This window comes from Arachis stenosperma, chromosome 6 (assembly GCF_014773155.1).
Source record: "Arachis stenosperma cultivar V10309 chromosome 6, arast.V10309.gnm1.PFL2, whole genome shotgun sequence".
NCBI lineage: Eukaryota > Viridiplantae > Streptophyta > Magnoliopsida > Fabales > Fabaceae > Arachis > Arachis stenosperma.
This window is the reverse complement of record NC_080382.1, coordinates 104,108,591-104,117,490: the sequence shown is the minus strand read 5'-3', so window position 1 is coordinate 104,117,490 and position 8,900 is coordinate 104,108,591. Positions and strand designations below refer to the sequence as shown.

The 8,900-nt window shown below is 39.9% G+C and overlaps 1 non-coding gene across 1 annotated transcript; it reads right to left on the bottom strand.

Annotated features, from left to right (window-relative positions):
* Positions 1-796: 796 nt before the first annotated feature.
* Positions 797-900, bottom strand: LOC130937063 (small nucleolar RNA R71). The gene has a single exon (XR_009068299.1). It is a non-coding gene; the product is annotated as a small nucleolar RNA R71 (small nucleolar RNA).
* Between the last annotated feature and the right edge of the window lie 8,000 nt (positions 901-8,900).

Here is an 8,900-nt window from a genome sequence, read left to right as displayed (position 1 = left end):
CGAAAATCAATTAGTGTTTTTCAAAATGTTTTCAAAATCTTTTACTTAATTTTCGAAAATTACTTCCCTTCTTCTCACATCCTTCTATTTATGGACTAACACTATTCCTTAATGCAAAATTCGAACTCCATCTTCTTTGATAAGTTCGAATTTTCTACCTCTGTCTTCCATTTTTCTTTTCCTCTGACACCTCAAGGAATCTCTATACTGTGACATAGAGGATTCCATATTCTCTTGTTCTCTTCTCTTTCATATGAGCAGGAGCAGAGACAAAGGCATTCTTGTTGAAGCTGACCCTGAACCTGAAAGGACCTTGAAGCGAAAGCTAAGAGAAGCTAAGGCACAACTCTCTGTAGAGGACCTGACCGAATTCTTCAAAGAAGAAGAACACATGGCAGCCGAAAACAACAACAATGCAAACAATGCAAGGAAGGTGCTCGGTGACTTTACTGCACCTACTCCCGACTTCTATGGGAGAAGCATCTCTATCCCTGCCATTGGAGCAAACAACTTTGAGCTTAAGCCTCAATTAGTTTCTCTAATGCAACAGAATTGCAAGTTCCATGGACTTCCATTGGAAGATCCTCATCAGTTTTTAGCTGAATTCTTGCAAATCTGTGACACAGTCAAGACTAATGGGGTTGACCCTGAGGTCTACAGACTGATGCTATTCTCTTTTGCTGTAAGAGACAGAGCTAGAGTATGGTTGGACTCTCAACCTAAAGAAAGCCTAGACTCTTGGGAAAAGCTAGTCAATGCCTTCTTGGCAAAGTTCTTTCCACCTCAAAAATTGAGTAAGCTTAGAGTGGAAGTCTAAACCTTCAGACAGAAGGATGGTGAATCCCTCTATGAAGCTTGGGAAAGATACAAACAATTGATCAGAAAATGTCCATCTGACATGCTTTCTGAATGGAGCATCATAGGTATTTTCTATGATGGTCTCTCTGAACTATCCAAGATGTCTTTGGATAGCTCTGCTGGAGGATCTCTTCATCTGAAGAAGACGCCTACAGAGGCTCAAGAGCTCATTAAAATGGTTGCAAATAACCAATTCATGTACACTTCTGAAAGAAATCCTGTAAACAATGGGACAAGTCAGAAGAAAGGAGTTCTTGAGATTGATACTCTGAATGCCATTTTGGCTCAGAATAAAATATTGACTCAACAAGTCAATTTGATTTCTCAAAGTCTGTCTGGAATGCAAAATGCACCAAGCAGTACTAAGGATGCTTCATCTGAAGAAGAAGCTTATGATCCTGAGAACCCTTCAATGGAAGAGGTGAATTACCTAGGAGAACCCTATGGAAACACCTATAATTCTTCATGGAGAAATCACCCAAATTTCTCATGGATGAATCAAGAGAGACCTCAACAAGGTTTCAACAACAATAATGGTGGAAGAAACAGGTTTAGCAATGGCAAGCCTTTTCCATCATCTTCTCAGCAACAGACAGAGAATTCTAAGCAGAACCCCTCTGACTTAGCAACCATGGTCTCTGATCTAATCAAAACCACTCAAAGTTTCATGACTGAAACAAGATCCTCCATTAGGAATTTGGAGGCACAAGTGGGACAGCTGAGCAAGAAAGTTACTGAACTCCCTCCAAGTACTCTTCCAAGCAATACAGAAGAAAATCCAAAAGGAGAGTGCAAGGCCATCAACATGGCCGAATTTGGAGAGGAAGGAGAGGCAGTAAACGCCACTGAGGAAGACCTCACTGGGCGTGCACTGACCTCCAATGAGTTCCCTAATGAGGAACCATGGGAATCTGAGGCTCAAAATGAGACCATAGAGATTCCATTGGACTTACTTCTGCCTTTCATGAGCTCTGATGAGTATTCCTCCTCTGAAGAGGATGAGTATGTCACTGAAGAGCAAGTTGCTAAATACCTTGGAGCAATCATGAAGCTAAATGACAAGTTATTTGGAAATGAGACTTGGGAGGATGAACCTCCTTTGCTCACCAAAGAACTGGATGACTTGTCTAGGCAGAAATTACCTCAAAAGAGACAAGATCCTGGGAAGTTTTCCATACCTTGTACCATAGGCACCATGACCTTCAAGAAAGCTCTGTGTGACTTAGGGTCAAGTGTAAACCTCATGCCTCTCTCTGTAATGGAGAAGCTAGGGATCTTTGAGGTACAAGCTGCAAGAATCTCACTAGAGATGGCAGACAACTCAAGAAAACAAGCTTATGGACTTGTAGAGGATGTTTTGGTAAAGATTGAAGACCATTACATCCCTACTGATTTCATAGTCCTAGAGACTGGGAAGTGCATGGATGAAACCATCATCCTTGGCAGACCCTTCCTAGCCACAGCCAAGGCTGTGATTGATGTTGATAGAGGTGAACTGATCATTCAAGTGAATGAAGAATCCTTTGTGTTCAAGGCTCAAGGATATCCCTCTGTCACCATGGAGAGGAAGCATGAAGAGCTTCTCTCAACTCAGAGTCAAGCAGAGCCCCCACAGTCAAACTCTAAGTTTGGTGTTGGGAGGCCACAACCAAACTCTAAGTTTGGTGTTGAACCCCCACATTCAAACTCTAAGTTTGGTGTTGGGAGGTTCCAACATTGCTCTGAGTATCTGTGAGGCTCCATGAGAGCCCTCTGTCAAGCTACTGACATTAAAGAAGCGCTTGTTGGGAGGCAACCCAATGATTATATTTTATCTATTTTCCCTTGTTAATTTATGTTTTTTGTAGGTTGATGATCATAAGAAGTCACAAAATCCATTGAAAAAGCAAAAACAGAATGAAAAACAGGAAGAAAAATAGCTCACCCTGGAGGAAGAACCCACTGGCGTTTAAACGCCAGTGAGGCTAGCAGTTGGGCGTTTAACACCCAGTCTGGCACCATTCTGGGCGTTTAACGCCAGAAAGGGGCACCAGACTGGCGTTAAACGCCGGAAAAGGGCAAGAACCTGGCGTTAAACGCCAGAAATGGGCACCAGCCCGGCGTTTAACGCCAGATTTGGCACAAAACGTGATTTTGATTGCCATTTGGTGCAGGGATGACTTTTCCTTGACACCTCAGGATCTGTGGACCCCACAGGATCCCCACCAACCCACCACACTCTCTTCTTCACCCATTCATCCTTCATAAAACCCCCCCTCTTTGGCCGAACACAAAGCCATTCCCTTCTTCCTCATTTCTTCTTCTTCTACTCTCTTCTTTCTTCTTTTGCTCGAGGACGAGCAAACCTTTTAAGTTTGGTGTGGTAAAAGCATTGTTTTTTGTTTTTCCATAACCATTTATGGCATCCAAGGCCGGAGAAACCTCTAGAAAGAGGAAAGGGAAGGCAAAAGCTTCTACCTCCGAGTCATGAGAGATGGAGAGATTCACCTCAAGGGATGCACTTTCCTCCACAAAACTATTGGGAGCAACTGAACACCTCCCTAGGAGAATTGAGTTCCAACATGGGACAACTAAGGGTGGAGCACCAAGAATATTCCATCCTCCTCCATGAAATTAGAGAAGATCAAAGAATCATGAGAGAGGAGCAACAAAGACAAGGAAGAGACATTGAGGAGCTCAAGCACTCCATAAGACCTTCAAGAGGAAGAACAAGCCGCCATCACTAAGGTGGACCCGTTCTTTAATCTCCTTGTTCTTTGCTTTTCTATTTTTCGAAAATTATGCTTTATGTTTATCCATGTTTGTGTCTTATGATCATTAGTGTCTTAGTGTCTATGCCTTAAAGCTATGAATATGAATCCATCACCTTTCTTAAATGAAAACTGTTTCTATTACAAAAGAACAAGAAGTACAGGATTTCAAATTCATCTTTAAAACTAGCTTAATTAGTTTGATGTGGTGGCAATACTTTTGTTTCTGAATGTATGCTTGAACAGTGCATATGTCTTTTGAATTTGTTGTTCATGAATGTTAAAAATTGTTGGCTCTTGAAAGAATGATGAAAAAGGAGACATGTTACTGAGGATCTGAAAAATCATAAAAATGATTCTTGAAGCAAGAAAAAGCAGTGAATACAAAAAAAAAAGGAAGAAGAGAAAGAGAAAAACGAAAAAAAAAAGGGGGAAAAAGAAAAAGAAAGAAAAAGAAAGAAATAAAGTTGTGATCCAAGGCAAAAAGAGTGTGCTTAAGAACCCTGGACACCTCTAATTGGGGACTCTAGCAAAGCTGAGTCACAATCTGAAAAGGTTCACCCAATTATGTGTCTGTGGCATGTATGTATCCGGTGGTAATACTGGAAGACAGAGTGCTTTGGGCCACGGCCAAGACTCAATAAGTAGCTGTGTTCAAGAATCATCATACTTAACTAGGAGAATCAATAACACTATCTGGATTCTGAGTTCCTAAAGAAGCCAATCATTCTGAATTTCAAGGAATAAAGTGAGATGCCAAAACTGTTCGGAGGCAAAAAGCTACTAGTCCCGCTCATCTAATTTGGAGCTAAGTTTCATTGATAGTTTGGAGTCTATAGTATATTCTCTTCTTTTTATCTTATTTGATTTTCAGTTGCTTGGGGACAAGCAACAATTTAAGTTTGGTGTTGTGATGAGCGGATAATTTGTACGCTTTTTGGCATTGTTTTTAGTATGTTTTTAGTATCTTTTAGTTAGTTTTTATTATATTTTTATTAGTTTTTAGTTAAAATTCACTTTTCTGGACTTTACTATGAGTTTGTGTGTTTTTCTGTGATTTCAGGTATTTTCTGGCTGAAATTGAGGGATCTGAGCAAAAATCTGATCCAGAGACTCAAAAGGACTGCAGATGCTGTTGGATTCTGACCTCCCTGCACTCGAAGTGGATTTTCTGGAGCTACAAAAGCCCAATTGGCGCGCTCTCAACGGCGTTGGAAAGTACACATCCTGGGCTTTCCAGCAATATATGATAGTCCATACTTTGCCCAAGATTTGATGGCCCAAACCGGCGTTCAAAGTCACCTACAGAAATTCCAGCGTTAAACGCCGGAACTGGCACCTAAATGGGAGTTAAACGCCCAAACTGGCATAAAAGCTGGCGTTTAACTCCAAGGAGAGTCTCTACACGAAAATGCTTCATTGCTCAGCCCAAGCACACACCAAGTGGGCCCGGAAGTGGATTTCTATGTCATTTACTCATCTCTGTACACCCTAGGCTACTAGTTTTCTATATATAGGACCTTTTACTATTGTATTATCATCTTTTGATCATGTTTTTATGATTGAACCCTCTTTGGGAGGCTGGCCATTCGGCCATGCCTAGACCTTGTTCTTATGTATTTTCAACGGTGGAGTTTCTACACACCATAGATTAAGGTGTGGAGCTCTGCTGTACCTCGAGTATTAATGCAATTACTATTGTTCTTCTATTCAATTCCGCTTGTTCTTTGTCCAAGATATCACTTGTTCTTCAACTTGATGAATGTGATGATCCGTGACACTCATCATCATTCTCACTCATGAACAAAGTGACTGACAACCACTCTTGTTCTACAAGCATACGAGGCTCTAGTGAATATCTCTTGGATTCTTTAACCGGAATCTTCGTGGTATAGGCGAGAACTGATGGCGGCATTCAAGAGAATCCGGAAGGTCTAAACCTTGTCTGTGGTATTCTGAGTAGGATTCAATGATTGAATGACTGTGACGTGCTTCAAACTCCTAGCAGGCGGGGCGTTAGTGACAGACGCAAAAGAATCGATGGATTTTATTCCGGCCTGACCGAGAACCGCAGCTGATTAGCCATGCTGTGACAGAGCATAGGAACATTTTCACTGAGAGGATGGGAGGTAGCCATTGACAACGGTGAAACCCTACATGAGCTTGCCATGGAAAGGAGTAAGAAGGATTGGATGAAGACTGTAGGAAAACAGAGAGACGGAAGGGAAGGCATCTTCATACGCTTATCTGAAGCTCTCACCAATGATATACATAAGTATCTCTATCTTTATCTTTATGCTTTATTCATCATCTATACCCATTTGAGTCTGCCTGACTGAGATTTACAAGGTGACCATAGCTTGCTTCATACCAACAATCTCCGTGGGATCGACCCTTGCTCACGCAAGGTATTACTTGGACGACCCAGTGCACTTGCTGGTTAGTTGTGCAAAGTTGTGTAGTGAATCACAATTTCGCGCACCAGTAACTAACCATTAGACTGTCCCTCTGTCGTGCATTCCCAACTCGAGTTATCTCATAACATAACATAACATAATATATATATATATATCCAACACCCTCACTGGTGTATATTTATGGGAGCGAGCTCATCTGGAACTTTCACAGTGTCCGACCACACTAACGACATAGGGTCAGCAGAGTGATGAGGGAAAAACGATTCCACACAAACTCACCGGCAAGTGTACCGGGTCGCATCAAGTAGTAATAACTCACAAGAGTGAGGTCGATCCCACAGGGATTGATGGATTGAGCAATTTTAGTTAGGTGATGAATTTAGTTAAGCTAATATTTGATGATTTGGGTGAAACTTGATTAACAAGAGTAAAATTGTAAGAAACTAAAATGCAGAATGAAAATTTGTTGAATTTTAAAGTGCAGAAGAAATAAATTGCAGAGACTTTAAGTGCAAGAAAGTAAATAAGTTGAAACTTAAAGTGCAAGAAAGGTAAATAACTGAAACTTAAAGTGCAATAAATTTAAATTGCTAAATCTAAATTGCTGGAAAATGTAAATTGCTTGAAGAATAAAGGGAATTGGGTACTGGGATTCAGAATTGAACTAGAAAATGTAAATTAAAGTAAATCAGAGAAGTATAAGATGAAGAGATTCAGATCAGGATCTTAATAGCAAAACAGAAATGTAAAACTACAGAGAAATCAAAACAGCAAGAAAGCTTAGCTTAATTATGAAATTTTAAAAGAGAAATTGACAATTGCAGAAGAGTAACAAGAGCAGAAAGCAAATATAGATCTCAATTACTCTTTTTACCAAACAGTAAGAAGAAATTGCAGAAGAAATAAAATAAAAGCAGAAAAGGAAGTTCCGATCCAATTTCCAATTCTTAGAACTATAAAAAAAAGTAAAAGATGATTCTCAAATGAAGAATTTTAGTGAAGTTCTTCAATTTGAGTTCAAAACCCAAAACAGAAAATAGAAGTTGCAGAAGAAAGAAAATGAACACATAAAGCAAACTTAGATCTGATCCCAATTCTCCAAATTGAAAAATTAAAAGAGAGAACTAAAAGGTAAGTAAAATGTAAGCTAAGTCAAGGTCCGGTCCTCTTCAACTCAAATTTGATCCTATTTATATACTTTCTATTTTCAATCTTCAAAATTTGGAGTGGGCTTTTTTTATTTGGATTTGGCCTTGAATAAATGGGTCAGGGGTGGCTTGGTGATGCTCCCAGTGGAGCGTTCCGTGAACAAAATGAACGCTACGTTCATTCTCCCTTGGTGTGCTTCCTTTGGTGCGTCCTTCCTCTCTTGGCTCTCGCTTTCCGAATGCTACGCTCAATATTTGAGCGCTATCCTTTCGTTGAGCGCTTCTTTGGTGCACGAATGGGTGCTCTCTTGGCGCTCCCTTTGTGAACGCTCCGTTGATTCCTTGAGCTCTGCCTAGCACTCCCTTGGTTGATCGCTTCTCCTAGCGCTTCCTTGGTTGAGCGCTACGTTCATTATTTGAACGCTGCCTGGTACGGATGGCACGAGGCCTTGGCTCTCAGGCTTGAAAGTCACGAAAAAGGTGACAAAGTGAGCGCCACGCTCACTTCAGAAGTGAACGCTACCCATCTTTGAGCTTAGCGTTCTCTATTTGCACGCAACGCTTCCCTAATTCTTCCTCTCTTCATTTCTTCACCTACAAGCAACCAAACAAGCAATCAAAGTCTCACCAAATTCACAAGGTCTTTGCATTGTTCATGAAATCAATTAATTCTAGCATGAACCCTATGATTTTGTGTAAAATTAATGATGGTTGATTAATTCAAAATAACCTTGAAAATTCACTCCAATCACTTACTTATTGTGCAAGAAAGTGCATAAAACCTAATGAAACTAATGAAAAATGCTTGTGAAACTAGCATAAGATGACTTGTCATCACAACACCAAACTTAAACCTTGCTTGTCCCCAAGCAAGCACTAAACATGAGAAGAAATGAAATAAAACAGAGAAGCATTTATATCCTTATTTAGCAGGTAATTGAATTTGATTCATGGGGTTTTATGCAGATAAAATGCAGCTCAGTTATCATAAGCTATCAGATATTAAATGTCTCTTTGAGGATTCACTAGAGTTGCTGCTATAATCCCTTACTCTTTGATTGATCCCTGTTAGATTTTTTCTTTTTTCTCTTGCTTAGAAAGCTTATTTCTCAATGATGGTTCAGTGTCAAGTGTTGCAGCAGCCTTTTGGCTCAATTTTTCTGAACACCTCTTCACTACAGACAATTGGCTCACAATTTTTCCTTTAAAAGACTCCTCATAACCTAGTTGTCCAAGCAGATCCTAGTACAAGAAGCACCACATGCATATGTCCTAAGGTCCAAGCTATTGGTGTCTAGCTTTATTGTTTGTTTCTTTCATTCTCGTTGCCAATCCTTGGCTTTTCTTTTCTTTTTCTTTATTACTTTTCTTCATTTTCCAGGGATGTTCATTAATTGAAGGTTTTATCAAAGCAACTAAGTTCACACTACAAAGGACATTCTATTCTGTAGCTTTTATTATTGAGCATGTCATCCAATCAAGCAATTACCACCACTGAACTTCATTTTAACTCCTACCACATTGGACGATCACTTTCTATTTCAAACATTTTCTCTTATTGATGCAGAGGGAAACAAGACATGAATTTAAGCAGATGAAGATGAAAACAAGCATTTAAACTAGTGCAATTAACAGACATCAAAATTTGCACTATCTGAACTAAACATCAAGGTAAATGGTGCACAAAATTGTGATCACTACTTTTCACAACTCAAATAATCTCCAGT